At 26.8% G+C, this 14,847-nt stretch overlaps 2 protein-coding genes and 6 non-coding genes across 8 annotated transcripts in view; 6 read left to right on the forward strand and 2 right to left on the reverse strand.

Moving 5' to 3' along the window:
- LOC142319167 (uncharacterized) overlaps nucleotides 1-14,847 on the reverse strand; it is a 122,725-nt gene that overhangs the window by 90,140 nt on the left and 17,738 nt on the right. The window lies entirely within an intron of this gene.
- The window catches only part of Nna1 (Nna1 carboxypeptidase), an 80,262-nt gene that overhangs the window by 10,997 nt on the left and 54,418 nt on the right, over nucleotides 1-14,847 (forward strand). The window lies entirely within an intron of this gene.
- Nucleotides 2,464-2,536, forward strand: TRNAV-AAC (transfer RNA valine (anticodon AAC)). Its single transcript has one exon. It is a non-coding gene; the product is annotated as a tRNA-Val (tRNA).
- On the reverse strand, nucleotides 4,088-4,160 carry TRNAV-AAC (transfer RNA valine (anticodon AAC)). The gene has a single exon. It is a non-coding gene; the product is annotated as a tRNA-Val (tRNA).
- TRNAV-AAC (transfer RNA valine (anticodon AAC)) lies at nucleotides 6,506-6,578 on the forward strand. Its single transcript has one exon. It is a non-coding gene; the product is annotated as a tRNA-Val (tRNA).
- Nucleotides 8,655-8,727, forward strand: TRNAV-AAC (transfer RNA valine (anticodon AAC)). The gene has a single exon. It is a non-coding gene; the product is annotated as a tRNA-Val (tRNA).
- Nucleotides 9,435-9,507, forward strand: TRNAV-AAC (transfer RNA valine (anticodon AAC)). The gene has a single exon. It is a non-coding gene; the product is annotated as a tRNA-Val (tRNA).
- Nucleotides 13,027-13,099, forward strand: TRNAV-CAC (transfer RNA valine (anticodon CAC)). Its single transcript has one exon. It is a non-coding gene; the product is annotated as a tRNA-Val (tRNA).

Below are 14,847 nucleotides of genomic sequence, written 5' to 3' on the forward strand. Positions count from 1 at the left end.
AGACCGAGTTTTTTTTCCTTTTTATTCTAATATTATTACTAAAAGTTTATTACTTAAACTTTTAATATTATTAAAAGTTTAAATAAATCAAAAACATTTTGTAAAATTAAAAAAATCGATATTTAAACTCTGATCGGCTCCCACCAACAATATTGACCCAAACTTTTTTTTTTCACTTACGCCTAGGAAAACAAAAAAAAATCTAAAAAAATATGCAATAAATGAAAAAAGAGCTTTTTCGATTTTTGGGGAAGGAGGAATTTGGGACAATTTTTTTTTTAAATGGTAAGATAAAGCATGCATGCATGTCCTGAGCTTAATATAAAGTGATGTTATGTTTGCATAATTTTGAGAAAATTGACCCAAAGAAACTATTTACCTCACCGTCTGGCAAAATTGACTCCAACATTTTACCAACTTGTCCCATGTTTTTTTTCCCCATATATATATATATATATTATACAAATCTCATCAAAATCGGTTTATCCAGTCAAAGTTATTAAGGCTTCAAACATGCCAAAATACGTACATATGTACGAATATTCGAATATTACCCAGAACTTTTTTTTGGAATTCCTGGATCGTGAAAGTCGAGAAATGCAAAAGAAGCCATACCCTATTTTTTGACCGATTACCCACCATACTTTTCTTCTTGCAGCATAGCTTTGAGCTATGATGCAAGGAAAGTAAAATCACAAGAAATTTAAATAAAATTTAATTCTCCGCTACTTATAAATGTAATTTTAATGATAAAACAATTATAAATAATAATAAATATTTACAAATTAATAACAACATGTAAATTGAAATTTACATTAAAACATTTTCATTTAAAGTCTGTATTTAAAAATAAATTTAACAAGTTACTACTAAAACTATTCTAACCAAGTTAATATGAATAATGGTTATTGTACTTAACGAAGACGTAAAAAAATATCAAATACAATACCAGGTAAATATAACTAATTAATGGCTTTATGTTGCAGTTTATGCTAATAATTTTATTGCTTCATCTTATTTCCTCTTAAACTATTTTACTTACTAAATTATGCTTTAAAATATTTTGAAATATTTATCGCTTAAAAAAGAGAAAAAAGTCAATAAAAAAATATGAAAAAAGTTTAAATCTATAATATTTCTCCCCTAATCTGTCTTGCTAAGAAGTAATATTATTCCTTAGACAGCTAGACATGCAAGAAAGAAATTTATTTTACTAAGAAAGGTAATACCGTTATTTCTTTCTTTTTTTATATTTATATTATACATCATCGCTGCATTAGTTTTCCCAGTCAGTTACTTTTCGCCTCGCGACCGATGCAAGTGAAACCGTTGAGATACGCTAACTTCAATGTTATGGTGAATCGAGTAAAATATATTTATCTAATTAGTGAGTAGATGCGGTATATTATTACGCGATTACTTATTGAATATTGTAAAATACAATAATTTGATTAACTCATTTTTGTCAATTTATAATATGTAATTACAACATAGCAGATTTTCGTTTACACATAAATTTATAATTTTCTGTAGAAGTGTGTAATTTATACTGTCACACCTAACACCAAGAATATTTTTTATATTACGTTACACAAAATAATATTATGTTACATTACTATAATACGTTACACATGTTATTATGTTATACATTATTAAATAGATTTCTTTCATCGCAAAACATTTTTTTTAAGGAATGTACGAAAAATATGAAAAAAATTAGGCAATAACAATATAATTTCAGCTTATTAAATAAAATTGCTATAAAATAATTTTGTAGCACGTTATGAAATAAAAAGTTGTAATTAATTAACAGGAAGGAAACCAAAATTAATAGACAATCTAATGCAAAACTCATCAAAACATAAAAAAATCATCTTAAAATAATTTTTTTAAGATTAAAAATACAAAAGGGTTGTATGTAATTTTGCGTCTTTTATAAATTTGACAGACAAGTGTAACCAAAATAGCCATAAATCTGCAATTTTGACATCACACAAAAAGAATCTTTACCTGTAAAATAAACGCAGAAAGGATAGGAACGGGAAGTAAAAATCCGTTAACTCTTTTATATATCAATTTAAAACATGGCTGTCAAAAAAAAAATTGCTGTTTAATATAAGATAATTAAAGAGCGTGCGGGTGACAATTTTGTATACAGTATAATTTTTATTTAAATTTATTTAAACATATATATATATATATATATATATATATATATAGATAGCCTATCGTAAACGTAATGATTCCAACGTGAGGTCATACATCTAAATCGGTTCAGCCGTTCAGTTGCTACAGTGGAACATAATATATACCCTAAAATATATTACTACACTCCTTTATGAGCAGTCGTATAATTAGGGAAAACATGCATACGTACAAAAGTTTTTATGTCTGGAAGAACCACAAAACTGTTTACTAGTTTAAAGAGAACTAAATACCACTGTTAACAAGGGTTGTAAACAAGTTTCCGTGGTGTAGCGGTTATCACGTCTGCCTAACACGCAGAAGGTCCCCAGTTCGATCCTGGGCGGAAACATGTTTTTTTTTATTCTAACTAAGAATGATAATAAAAAAAGATGTCAAATTGTTTTTTAAGGAACCGTTCCGTTTACTAAAAATTTATATAATTATTAATTCCAGAAATTTTAACACAAATTCACGTTTGATATATATATATATAAGTATAATTAAAAGCATACAAAATTTCTCCAAAAAAGACGAAACATTTATATACGTGTATAATAAACTACACATACACTATTATTTTATCTTTAATAAATAAACGATTGTTTTAAAAAAAAGGAAGGAAAAACTATTTACTTATGTTATATATATTATATAGGATTTTCTAACCAAGACGTAAACAGAAATAAAAGTGAAGAGGTAGCATATTGGTATTTAGTGTGAAGGACCCGGGTTCCAATCCTAGTCAGACATGGTATCTTTTCATACGTTACCAATTCCCATCGGACTAATGTATCTGTTGATCGCAGCTATTTCATAAGAAAAAAAAGAAGTAAAAATGGAATTTCGTAGATAATGTTTAAGAAATGTAGAAATCTAGATTTCGTAGCTATCTATTAAGAAATGTAGATATCTAGGTAAATGTCTAGATTGTTTTGTTTTTTTTTTAATTAACTCTCAAACCGCACTTGTTAGAACTGATATAATTTTACAATTTATAATAAAGGGGCTTTTACCTTTTGCTTTTTTTTTACTAACAATTTCAAACTATTTCTCTAAAGAATTTACAATGACTTAATTTAAATCTTTCATTTATCAAATTTCATATTTAAATTAATTAAATGATATTCATATTTATTTAATAAAATTATTTTTATTAATACATTCAAGTGTATATACTATTTTTTGTTTTTTTAATTTTCCAGGAATATATATTTCAAATAAAATAAATATTTTCTTTATTTAATAGAAAAATTGAAATCGTGCGTATAAAATTATCAAAAAGTTATACACATATATTATATGTATATGATTTTTTGTTTACATATATGTATATAATTTTGTAAATTAGTCAGTTGACAAGCAAAACAAACTAATAAAGTCGGTTTTATATTGTACAAGCAGAAAACAAAGAGGATAAAAGTAACAAGTAAATTCATAAAATCGATCAACTTAAATGCATTTTATTTAAGTTTATTTTTCTCTTAATTTGTTAGAATTAAATATAATAAAAAGACATATTTTACTTAAAAATATTACCTTTATTAATTTCTTGGGTTAACCAACCAACTACACAAACTTATAAATTACACAACGTTTCACTTAGAATTCTCTAAGCTTCCTCAGGTGACAATACACCTTCATACAAAATTTTCTTACATTACTATATATATACAAAAACGAGTTTACATATTTGTAAATGTTTCGCAACAGTTTTGCGTTTTTTTTTTGCATAAGTATTGTAAATTTTTGTTTCTAATCAGCAACACATCACAAAAATTACATACGTGTTGACATAATAATTTAGGGAACTCTGATTTTTGTAGTGTAGATTTTTAATTCGTGATATTTTTTTTAATCCGAATTATTACTTCAGTTAAAACTAAAATAGTTTAAAAAAATTTGTTTCCGCCCAGGATCGAACTGGGGACCTTCTGCGTGTTAGGCAGACGTGATAACCGCTACACCACGGAAACATGACTTCACCGCATTAATTTGTTTAAATATAGGTCTCTATGTTGCTTTACCCTACGAAAAGGTAAAAACAATATTTTTGAGTTGACAGATGCACTTTCGAAATTTTGACTAAGGAGAAAGAATATATCATGTCTTACTTAAATAAATGAGGTTTGATATTTGATTCCTGTTTTAATCATAGGCGAAATACGATTAAAATTGTTTAATGTTTTTCATTAGCATTTTTTATTAAACCTACACGCAATTTGATTTTACCAGAATTAACGGATTTTTATTTCCCATTTGTACTCTTCCTTAATTTATTTTACAGCTAAAAATTATCTCTAAAGTCAGACTTACAGATTTGAATATTTATTTTGTATTTTGAGAATACTTAAAAAAAGAATCGCGTTTCAATACTACCGTTATCATTAGCAATAAAATGTTATAAGTTTTAAATAATTAAAAATAATTGTTAAAAATTTACAACCTTTTCGGTTATACACTAAGAAAGTTATTTAAATTTTCTTATTTTATTAAAACTACAATAGTATATGATTATTATTATATATTTCATTAGATAAGACAATGTTGTAAATTTAAAAAAATTCTGTTCAATAATAATGGACTTCCCGAGGGGACTGCATGTGAGGCTAGAGTGATGAGGTGATGCGAGCACCTCGTGCGAGGCTGGATAATCATTACCATCAACTGATAACAAACGGGGTGCCCCTGGGGCGCTGTTTTTGGAAGTGCAATCCGGTGTTCTTATAATATCTCTGAAAACTACGGTCCGATTTTCAAAATTTAATTTTAGTTGTAGTTTTCAAAATTTAATTTAGTAGTAGACCCGGCAATGCTTCGCTATTGCTAGATTTGAGTATATGTATATATATAGATTAAATGAACACAGTTGAAAGTTTGATAAAACATTAACAAAATGAACATTACGGAACTTCACAAAATTTAACCTTTTCCTTTTCCCCTTTCCCTCTCTTCACCATTTTTCTTTTCAAATTTTCTTTTAACTTTCTTCATTTCTTCCCGTTTTCCTTCGTTTTCCCATTTCCTCCCCTTTCATTTCCTCCCCCACTTCTTTTTAACTTATTTTCTGTCCCCTTTCTCTTTCAGATTTTCCCCTTTCTTTTTCTTTTTTCTCATTTCACCTTTCCTCTTTCCATTTCCTTTCCCCTGTTTTCACCCTTTTTTCTTTTTTCCCCTTCTTCCCTTTTTATCTTTTACTTTTTTAAATTTTTCCCTCTTTCTCTTTTCCGATTTCTCCCTTTCCCCGCGCGTAAATAGGTCCAGTAGTTCTTTAATATATAGCGGACACATATCGGAAAAATGAAATGGAATCGTAAAATATTTAGTATAGCGTGTGTTGCTTTTACATCCAACAGATAGTGCTGTTTTTCAAAAAAGCAAGTTTTACCTGTCACAAGTGTGACATCTTAGTTATATAAATAGTAGGTTTATAAAAACACGCGGGTAATTGAATGCAACGTTGTATCAAAATTTCAAAGCAATAGGTGAAGAACTTTCGGAGATTTAAGATTTTTAACAAACGAACATTTACATTTATATATATAAATATATATAAATTCATAAATTCCGATTATATATAGATTATAAAATTTAAAATTCTATCAAATAATAATAATGCTTAAATACAAAAAGGTAAAATGGATTGAAAAACTATTTTGTGTTAAAAAATAAAATAAAATTTTATGAAATATTGTCTGAAATATTATCATCATTATGATGAAATATCATTAATAACAACTGTGAAATATATCACATTGTCTTATCTAATGAAATATATAATAATAATCATATACTATTGTAGTTTTAATAAATAAGAAAATTTAAATAACTTTCTTAGTGTATAACCGAAAAGGTTGTCAATTTTTAACAATTATTTTTAATTATTTAAAACTTATAACATTTTATTGCTAATGATAACGGTAGTATTGAAACGCGATTCTTTTTTTAAGTATTCTCAAAATACAAAATAAATATTCAAACCTGTAAGTCTGACTTTAGAGATAATTTTTAGCTGTAAAATAAATTAAGGAAGAGTACAAATGGGAAATAAAAATCCGTTAATTCTGGTAAAATCAAATTGCGTGTAGGTTTAATAAAAAATGCTTATGAAAAACATTAAACAATTTTAATCGTATTTCGCCTATGATTAAAACAGGAATCAAATATCAAACCTCATTTATTTAAGTAAGACATGATATATTCTTTCTCCTTAGTCAAAATTTCGAAAGTGCATCTGTCAATACAAAAATATTGTTTTTACCTTTTCGTAGGGTAAAGCAACATAGACCTATATTTAAACAAATTAATGCGGTGAAGTCATGTTTCCGTGGTGTAGCGGTTATCACGTCTGCCTAACACGCAGAAGGTCCCCAGTTCGATCCTGGGCGGAAACAATTTTTTTTAAACTATTTAGTTTTAACTGAAGTAATAATTCGAATTAAAAAATATATCACGAATTAGAAATCTACACTACAAAAATCAGAGTTCCCTAAATTATGTCAACACGTATGTAATTTTTGTGATGTGTTACTGATTAGAAAAAAAAATTACAATGCTTATGACAAAAAAAAAACGCAAAACTGTTGCGAAACATTTACAAATATGTAAATTCGTTTTTGTATATATATAGTAATGTAAGAAAATTTTGTATGAAGGTGTATTGTCACCTGAGGAAGCTTAGAGAATTCTAAGTGAAACGTTGTGTAATTTATAAGTTTGTGTAGTTGGTTGGTTAACCCAAGAAATTAATAAAGGTAATATTTTTAAAATTTGCTAATATAAAAGAGTATAGAGGTCATTTCTAGTTGTATCAAACGATATTATAAGCAATTTATTCTAAGAGTATTATTTAATCAGGATTTCAGTGATGGACTCAATAAAAAGTTTATAGAAATATGAAACTTAATTGTGTAATTAATTAGCCGAGGATGAGGTGAGTGGAATATATCAAGAAAAATTAAAGTATACTTAATGATAAGAAAAGTAATGATATAAAAAAATATTGAATTGGAAGGAAAAAGGAACATTATGATAGATGGAAACTGACAAGAGTTTATGAGCTTCCCGTTACGTAAATTTGGAAACAGAAATATTTATAAGTTTTTGCAGTTTTTATGTTAGGTGGCGAATAGAGTTTTTGAGTAAAAAAATCAGATATATATTCCATATATATATATATATATATATATATATATATATATATAACCATATCTACCTCAAAATTTAATTCTGATTTTTTTTTTTACTAGAAATTAACAGCTGTATTTTTTTATAAAAAAAAACTTATACTAAGTTTTTAGACCTTATAATACTTTTTTAAACCAAATTTACTAGTATGAAGCAATTAAAACTGCAAATCATGTGCTCTATATTCATTTTAAGTGAAATTCAAATAAAAAAAATTAGACCTACCTCGCTTTAATTTGAGAAAAAATAGTTAAATAAAAATTAGTATTTTCCACTCTACCGGAATAAATTTTCAAGCACAAAAATAATCAAAAGAGTCGTTGAAAAGCATAACGGAACATGACAACGTTAAATGATTAAATATAAAAATCGCTTTCTAATTATCAACATTATTTTTCTTCCAATATTCTTTCGGAACTAACTTTTAACTGCTTTTCTGTGGATTACCGGTAACGTTATTAATGGTATTCGTCTTAAAAGGGTTAACAAATTCCTTGATTATATAATCGAATAATATATTCGACATATCTAGCGTTTATTCGTTTAATATGTTGTTTTCTTTTTTTTCAAATTTAGTGTATATTTAAATTTCAAACTGTTATAATTTGTTGAGATCTCGGTTTTTGTGTAAAAGTGTAAGATTTGCGTACATAGTTACTGTTTTGAATGTGCTTGTAATTTATTCGCAAATGTGCTTAGTACCTGCATATTTTTTATGTATCTGTAGGTAAATGTGCGTCAACAGACAGTAATTAGTTTCAAAAGACCTTTGGAAGGAAAACATATATTATTTTAACAGCAAATCATTTAATAATTTAAAGGTTGTAAAAGTTCACCTACGTGTAAACGGCCTAAAAGGATGTATAATTCGCACAATTTCGACATTGTTGATAGTTTTCCGTTTTGACTCCATCAAAAAAAGTAATACCATATTACATAAGAAACCGTTATTAGGTATTTTATTAGTTTTTAATTTCACTTTTTATCAGATTATAATATTATATTTTAATCTATTGTATATTATCTTACTAACGCCTACGGTTTTTTTTTTCTAAATAGTAAATAAAAAACTAAGTATTCTTAAACTGATTAGATAACAAAATATTTAAAATAAAAAATAAAAATATTTACGATGACGGCGACCTTTATAAAATAATTATTACGAAATAAGGCTGACCTAGAAATAACCAGTTTGTGCAAAAATTTGTTCCAGATTTCAACGAACTAATTCTTTTTTTCATTTTTGTTAATCAAATACAATTAATTCCAAGCACGCTCAACAAGTTTCCGTGGTGTAGCGGTTATCACGTCTGCCTAACACGCAGAAGGTCCCCAGTTCGATCCTGGGCGGAAACAGTATATTTTTATACTATAAAATTACATTTTTATACTATAAAATAAATACTATTGATAGATTATTATAACTTACGAATGTACGGACGATTGAAAAATCCTAATGCGGCAATTTTTTTTTCTCTCAGAAAGTGAAATTTGAGATTAATTATTGAAGGAATATTATATAATAGGGAAAGTCGCATAAAAATTAGTATTTTTATACCAACTACAATAAGATTTACGTAGACTCGAGTTATGTACTTCTTACTGATTCATCCTATCCAATAACATTTATTACGCTTTGATATTCTTCTTTAAGAGATAATCTAAATCCCCCTGATACATGTATATACACTTATACAACTATATATCTTCAGTAACTCCCACCAAAAATTCTAAGATTCAAATCCTAGTGTAAAGGTAGTTACTTTTTATACGGATCTGAATCCGTATAAAACACCGCGTATACCGGTGTTCTTTTGTGGTTGGGTTTCAATTAACCACAGATCTCAGGAATGGTCGAACTGAGATTGTACAAGACTGCACTTCATTTACATTCATACATAAAATTCTCATTCGTCCTCTAAAGTAATTACTTCAGAGTAATAACCTTACGGTGGTTCCGTAGGCTACAGAAAAAAAAAATTAAAAAAATTTAACTCGCATCAAAACCTTTTTTTTTAGTTTAAAAAGAACCAAATAGAACTTCTATCTGGAAACGTTTGCAGGTTTCCGTGGTGTAGCGGTTATCACGTCTGCCTAACACGCAGAAGGTCCCCAGTTCGATCCTGGGCGGAAACATTTTTTTTTTACATTAATGTGCAACAGCAAATTTTTTTATACTGCGAAAATAAAAATATTTTGAATAAAATAAAAAAAAAATACATATAAAACTAATAAACTAAACAATAATGTAGAATAAAACATACATAACCATGTACTAAAGTAGACTCTACGTACACCTTTACTCTTGAAAGACATCGTTCTGCACAAAATAACTGATTCTTACTTTCCAAATAAAAGAAAACCATTTAGATTATTCAATATTATGTATATAATTGTTTTAGCTTATATCTTTCAGAAAACAGACTTACAATACAAAATTGTTAATTTTTATTACGTCATAAATATTGAATCCAATCAAATACTATTGCTACCTTGCAACACGAACAGGTTTCCTGTTCGTGTAACAACAAACACAACAAAATGTATTGATTAATAAACAGAAAGGTTTTGTGTTGTGATTTTCACTTTAAACTCACAAATATCCCCGGTCCAAACTTGAGAGCAAATAATATATTTTTAACTTTCTATCGAAGAAACTGAAATTATTATAAGCTTTCTTATCTTCCTTATCCTTGTAAAATCTTCATTTTTTACGAAAAAAAAATATCATCGGAAGGAAAAATTTTATATACTCTAATATTTTTAATATTTTGTCTAAAATGTATAATTATTAATTAACACTCGCTACGCGCACGAAAAAATCATACAGAGTACGTATCTAAAAGTAATAAAAATTAGTAAAAGATTAGATAAAATTAAAGAATTATATAAAATTAAAGAACCTATAAATTATGAGGGGAAAACTAATTTTGTACAAATATACCTAATTAAACTTTAGAAAAAGCAACTGAAAGTAAAAAAAAAAATATTATAATAATTTTCAGTATTTCAAGTCTTTCATAGTCACTTATTCACTGTAACTCGCGTAAAAAGCCTATTCATTGAGATAAAAATTGAATAAACATATGGATAGAACCATAAATCCTATAATTAGATTCATAAATTAATGCAATAAACTAGTTACATTTAATAGTATTGTACAAAAGTTTACCTGATAGAAGGATTCCTCACAAACGGTTTGGGAGTGTTATTGATCATTCTAAACATTATTGTTAATAATGGTAGCGTCTTAGCCTTTCATCCGGAGGTGCGAGGTACGAATCCCGATTAGCACGGCATTTTTCGTAAGCTATAGAATTTCATTTCCATATCTCACGCTCAAGCTTCAAGCTTATGTCGCGATATGGTCAAGCAAAAAAAAAAAAAAAATTATTTCTGACAATTCACTAATTTATGGCGTTATTAGATAATAAGAATGGAGCAGATACAAAAATTCAGTCGGATAGGTATAAATTAGCGTTGCTGGTTAAAAACTGACATTTAATTTATGAGTAACGAAATAAATAACATTGAACAATAAATAATACGATGATTTTATACTAAAAATCAATAATGAAATTATGGAAATAGTAGTAGATGTAAAAAGTATTTAGAAGTAACACAAATGGCTAACTGGGATTTATAAACACTTAATGTTACTTGAAAGTATCTCGGAAGAAAAATTAATGATTTTTAAGAATTAAAAATAATAAATTAAGTATGTTTAATTTATGGAATTTTGAGCATCTACATTGTTTGTAAGCAAAGATTAGTCGCATAAATAATTAGAAAAACAGAGCCATGCGAGTTATCATAAACTAAAATATACATGTGTAAAATCATAGTTAGAAATTTCGAGTTGCAGGTAAAGGAGAGGATTATATTTTTGTTTTAGGTAGTAGATTATCAAACAAAAGAAACAGAAATTGTTTAAGATTTAAGTAGATATAATAAAAAAGTAATAATAACCACTCTAAAGGTTGAGGTTGCAGTAACTTGAAAATCAATAAAAATCCGGAAAACTCTTAGTTCAAAATCAGACAATAGATGAGAGGAGAAATTATTGCGCAGTTGAAAAAATACTTTTTTCAACTTTAATCTCAGTTTTGAAAAGAGTAATAAAATAAAATTACTTAGCTTAATACACAAATGATAAGATATATATTATAATACCCTCAAAATTTTACAGTTAACATGAAGAGAGTTGTTAAGTTTTAATTTCAACAACAGAAGTACCATTTATTTATGTAAGAGTGAAAAGGAGGGAGTTATAAAATCTTCTTCAAATTTGTCCTTGGTAGAAATTTGTAGATTATCCATCTTTTTAGTTGAAAATCGAGTCAAATAAAACGAATTTTAAAATATTTTCAGCAAATTTCTAATTTTAAAATATAAAATTATCAAGTAAAAGTAGATACAACTACTAATTACATGTCCGTTTAAAATCAGTTTTCATTGATTTAATATTTATTAATAAAAACTGTATTACCTATTCGATTTTTCGTAGAAATGTATAATCTTCTACATAGTAGTGAACACATAAAGCAGATTTGCTATAACTAAAATATGGAAATAAAGACGAAAACGGAGTTTTATTAAAAAAAAAAAAGAAAAAAAGTTAATATTTAAGGATTCTTCATTTTAGTAGTACTAAAATAAGTATGACGAATTCTATGAGTATTGTCGGTATTCATCTCGGAGTAAAAAAAAAAACTGTATTTTTATATATTAAAAATACTTTAATTTTTAATTAAATTGTTAACAAATGTGTCTTAAGAAAATTATGACCTTAATTAGGCGAAATCTCGAGATACTAAGGATGACCGTGCTTCTCAGCCTCACTCCCTTGGCCTTTTAAGTTGAAAATTTAATGGCATCAATGCCCATATGTAGAAGTAATTTCACCAAGTTTTATCAAAATCGGTTCAGTAGTTCTGGAGATATAAAATTATCTAGAGGCCCAACCGAACACACATACATATAAACATTAACATCCGGATAATTTCCATCCGGTTTTTTGGGTCCCTTAGGTGTCAAAACGTCAAGACCCGGTGAAAACCGCATATGCCCAAATTGGACCGATTACAATACTTTCCCTTCTAGAGCTATAGCTCTGCTATGGTGTTATCTAGACGGGAAAGTAAAAATGAAGTTATAGAAATTGTTTAAAAAAAGACAGAATTTCAATATTTATGTAATACTTAGAATGTAGTAAACTTTACTGTAGGAAATCTTAAAATAATTCAATTTTATTTTTTCAAACAAAAAATTTGCTCCTTAGGTTTTACTTTATTTACTAATTAAATAATACGTGACTCTGGAAGGGTCTTCTAAAATCTGACTGAATTTCACGTAGAGTGGAAGGATATCAAAAATAATAATTTCATTCTTAGATAATTTATAGACTACCCCGAATACAAAACACATTTATCACATTAAATTTTTAAGTAAAACTGCTATCTATTCAATTTTATAATTATTTATTTGTTGATAACTTTATTGATATGATTATCATTAAGTTAAATAAATTATAATTACAGTATTACATTAATTATAAATGATAAATAAATAGCGAGTTATTTATAAAACTTAAATCAGTATTTAACTTTGAAATAATTATACTACTAATCAGATTATTTGTTATAAAAACAAAAGGTTTCCGTGGTGTAGCGGTTATCACGTCTGCTTCACACGCAGAAGGTCCCCAGTTCGATCCTGGGCGGAAACAGTATATTTTTGTACAATAAAAAGTTCTTTTTTTAAGCACAGAACTTTTTTTTAGCGTGTATTATTGTAGCCTAATAAGAAATCCACAATTTGTTATAATAATTTCGTAAATTTAATATGTAATTACCGCGTAGAATTACTTCCAAACAAATTTTTAAACATCTTTTCAGCTTTAAATCCATGTAGGAGCTTGATTTTTATTTACGAACAGATGTTATACTCATTTATCTATTTACAGTAGACGAAATAGGAGTTGAACATGTTACATGAAATTACGTTTAGTAGATCTTCACAACCTCTGTGATTTTGCGGTACCTCAAACTCTTCCCCGGAGGGTTTTGCAATATTTCTACCTCAGTCGTTTAACTAATAATTTATCATGCGACACAAATAACCAGTTTTACTTTAAATTTTCAGTAATTCAGATAATTTTATGAGATTAAAAATAAAATTATTCTCTCTATTGTTAAACAAATGTGAATTTTTCTTATACAATCTATAATATTACGGTCGTGAGACACAAAATTTTATGAATCAAACTAAATTTCGCGAAAATAATATTAACAAATTTACTGAATTCCTATAACTAAATTATACTTAGAATACTGTCGTGTTCCTGTTCACTTCAGTTATTCTAGCTACAAACAAAACCTAGTTTGCAGTTTATTACTTACTTGCATGATCCATAAATTACAATCATGGTCAATAGGTTCTTAATTTCAGTCATGAGATATTTTAAGCTTCATTACGTTATGTAATCCTAATTATATTTGTTATTTTATTGTTTCTTTACTACTTTCTTTTATTTTTCTATCAAAATCTTTAAGAAATACACTTAATCTATCAATATTACTTTTTAAAAATAAAAAAAATAAAAAATTATTATTCATATTAATTTTGCGAATAAGAATAGAATTTTATTGAATAGTTTACATTAGAAACAAATGCACATTTAAACACACCAAAAAATTATACCACTATAATGAATGATATAGAATACGATTGTGAGACCAAAAGGTACTAAAATTAACTAATTTTTTAATAAAATCGTGGAAAATTGAAAAATTATGCTTAATAGTTTTTTATAAGAAGAATATATGAGCTCGTTAAATATTAATAAAATAAAACTCTAATCGTATTACTAAGTGGAAGATGGTTGTAACAGGAAGCTGAGGTCTGACAGGGACCTAAAAATTTACATACCCGAGAATAGTTTAACATATATTATTTCAAATTAACAATAACATTAGTAAAAAAATTACTGTTAAATTAAAACATCTTGGAAATAATAAGCTGCAAAAACAAAAATTGCAGCATTCAAGATAACACAACATAACAATTCAATAGTGTAGGCCAAGATTGTAAATAGTACTATATCTTTGCTGATTAGTTTGAAGCTTAATAACTTGCTTTAAATTAAGTGGAAAATCAGAGGATGATCTTATTTTATTTATTCCCTATTAAATTTTCTGTTAACATATGCAATTTTATTTCAAAATATTTAAAGAAAAATGAAAGCTCGTACCCTTTTTTTGAGTAATTCTCAATCTATCTCGATTCTATGTGAAACGTGTAAAAATGTGACAAAGATGTTTTTTTATAACAGGCTAGTAAGTAGTTATATCTCGTTTCTCCTGATACAATTTGTGCGCTTTTAGAGCAACTGTTGGAACAGTTATTGGAAACTTTTCAAGTAACTGTTTTTTTACAATCAGGAATGAATTTGTACCAAAATTATAAAAAAAAAAT

The sequence above is a fragment of the Lycorma delicatula genome, chromosome 2 (genome assembly GCF_047948215.1).
Source record: "Lycorma delicatula isolate Av1 chromosome 2, ASM4794821v1, whole genome shotgun sequence".
NCBI classification, from domain to species: Eukaryota; Metazoa; Arthropoda; class Insecta; order Hemiptera; family Fulgoridae; genus Lycorma; species Lycorma delicatula.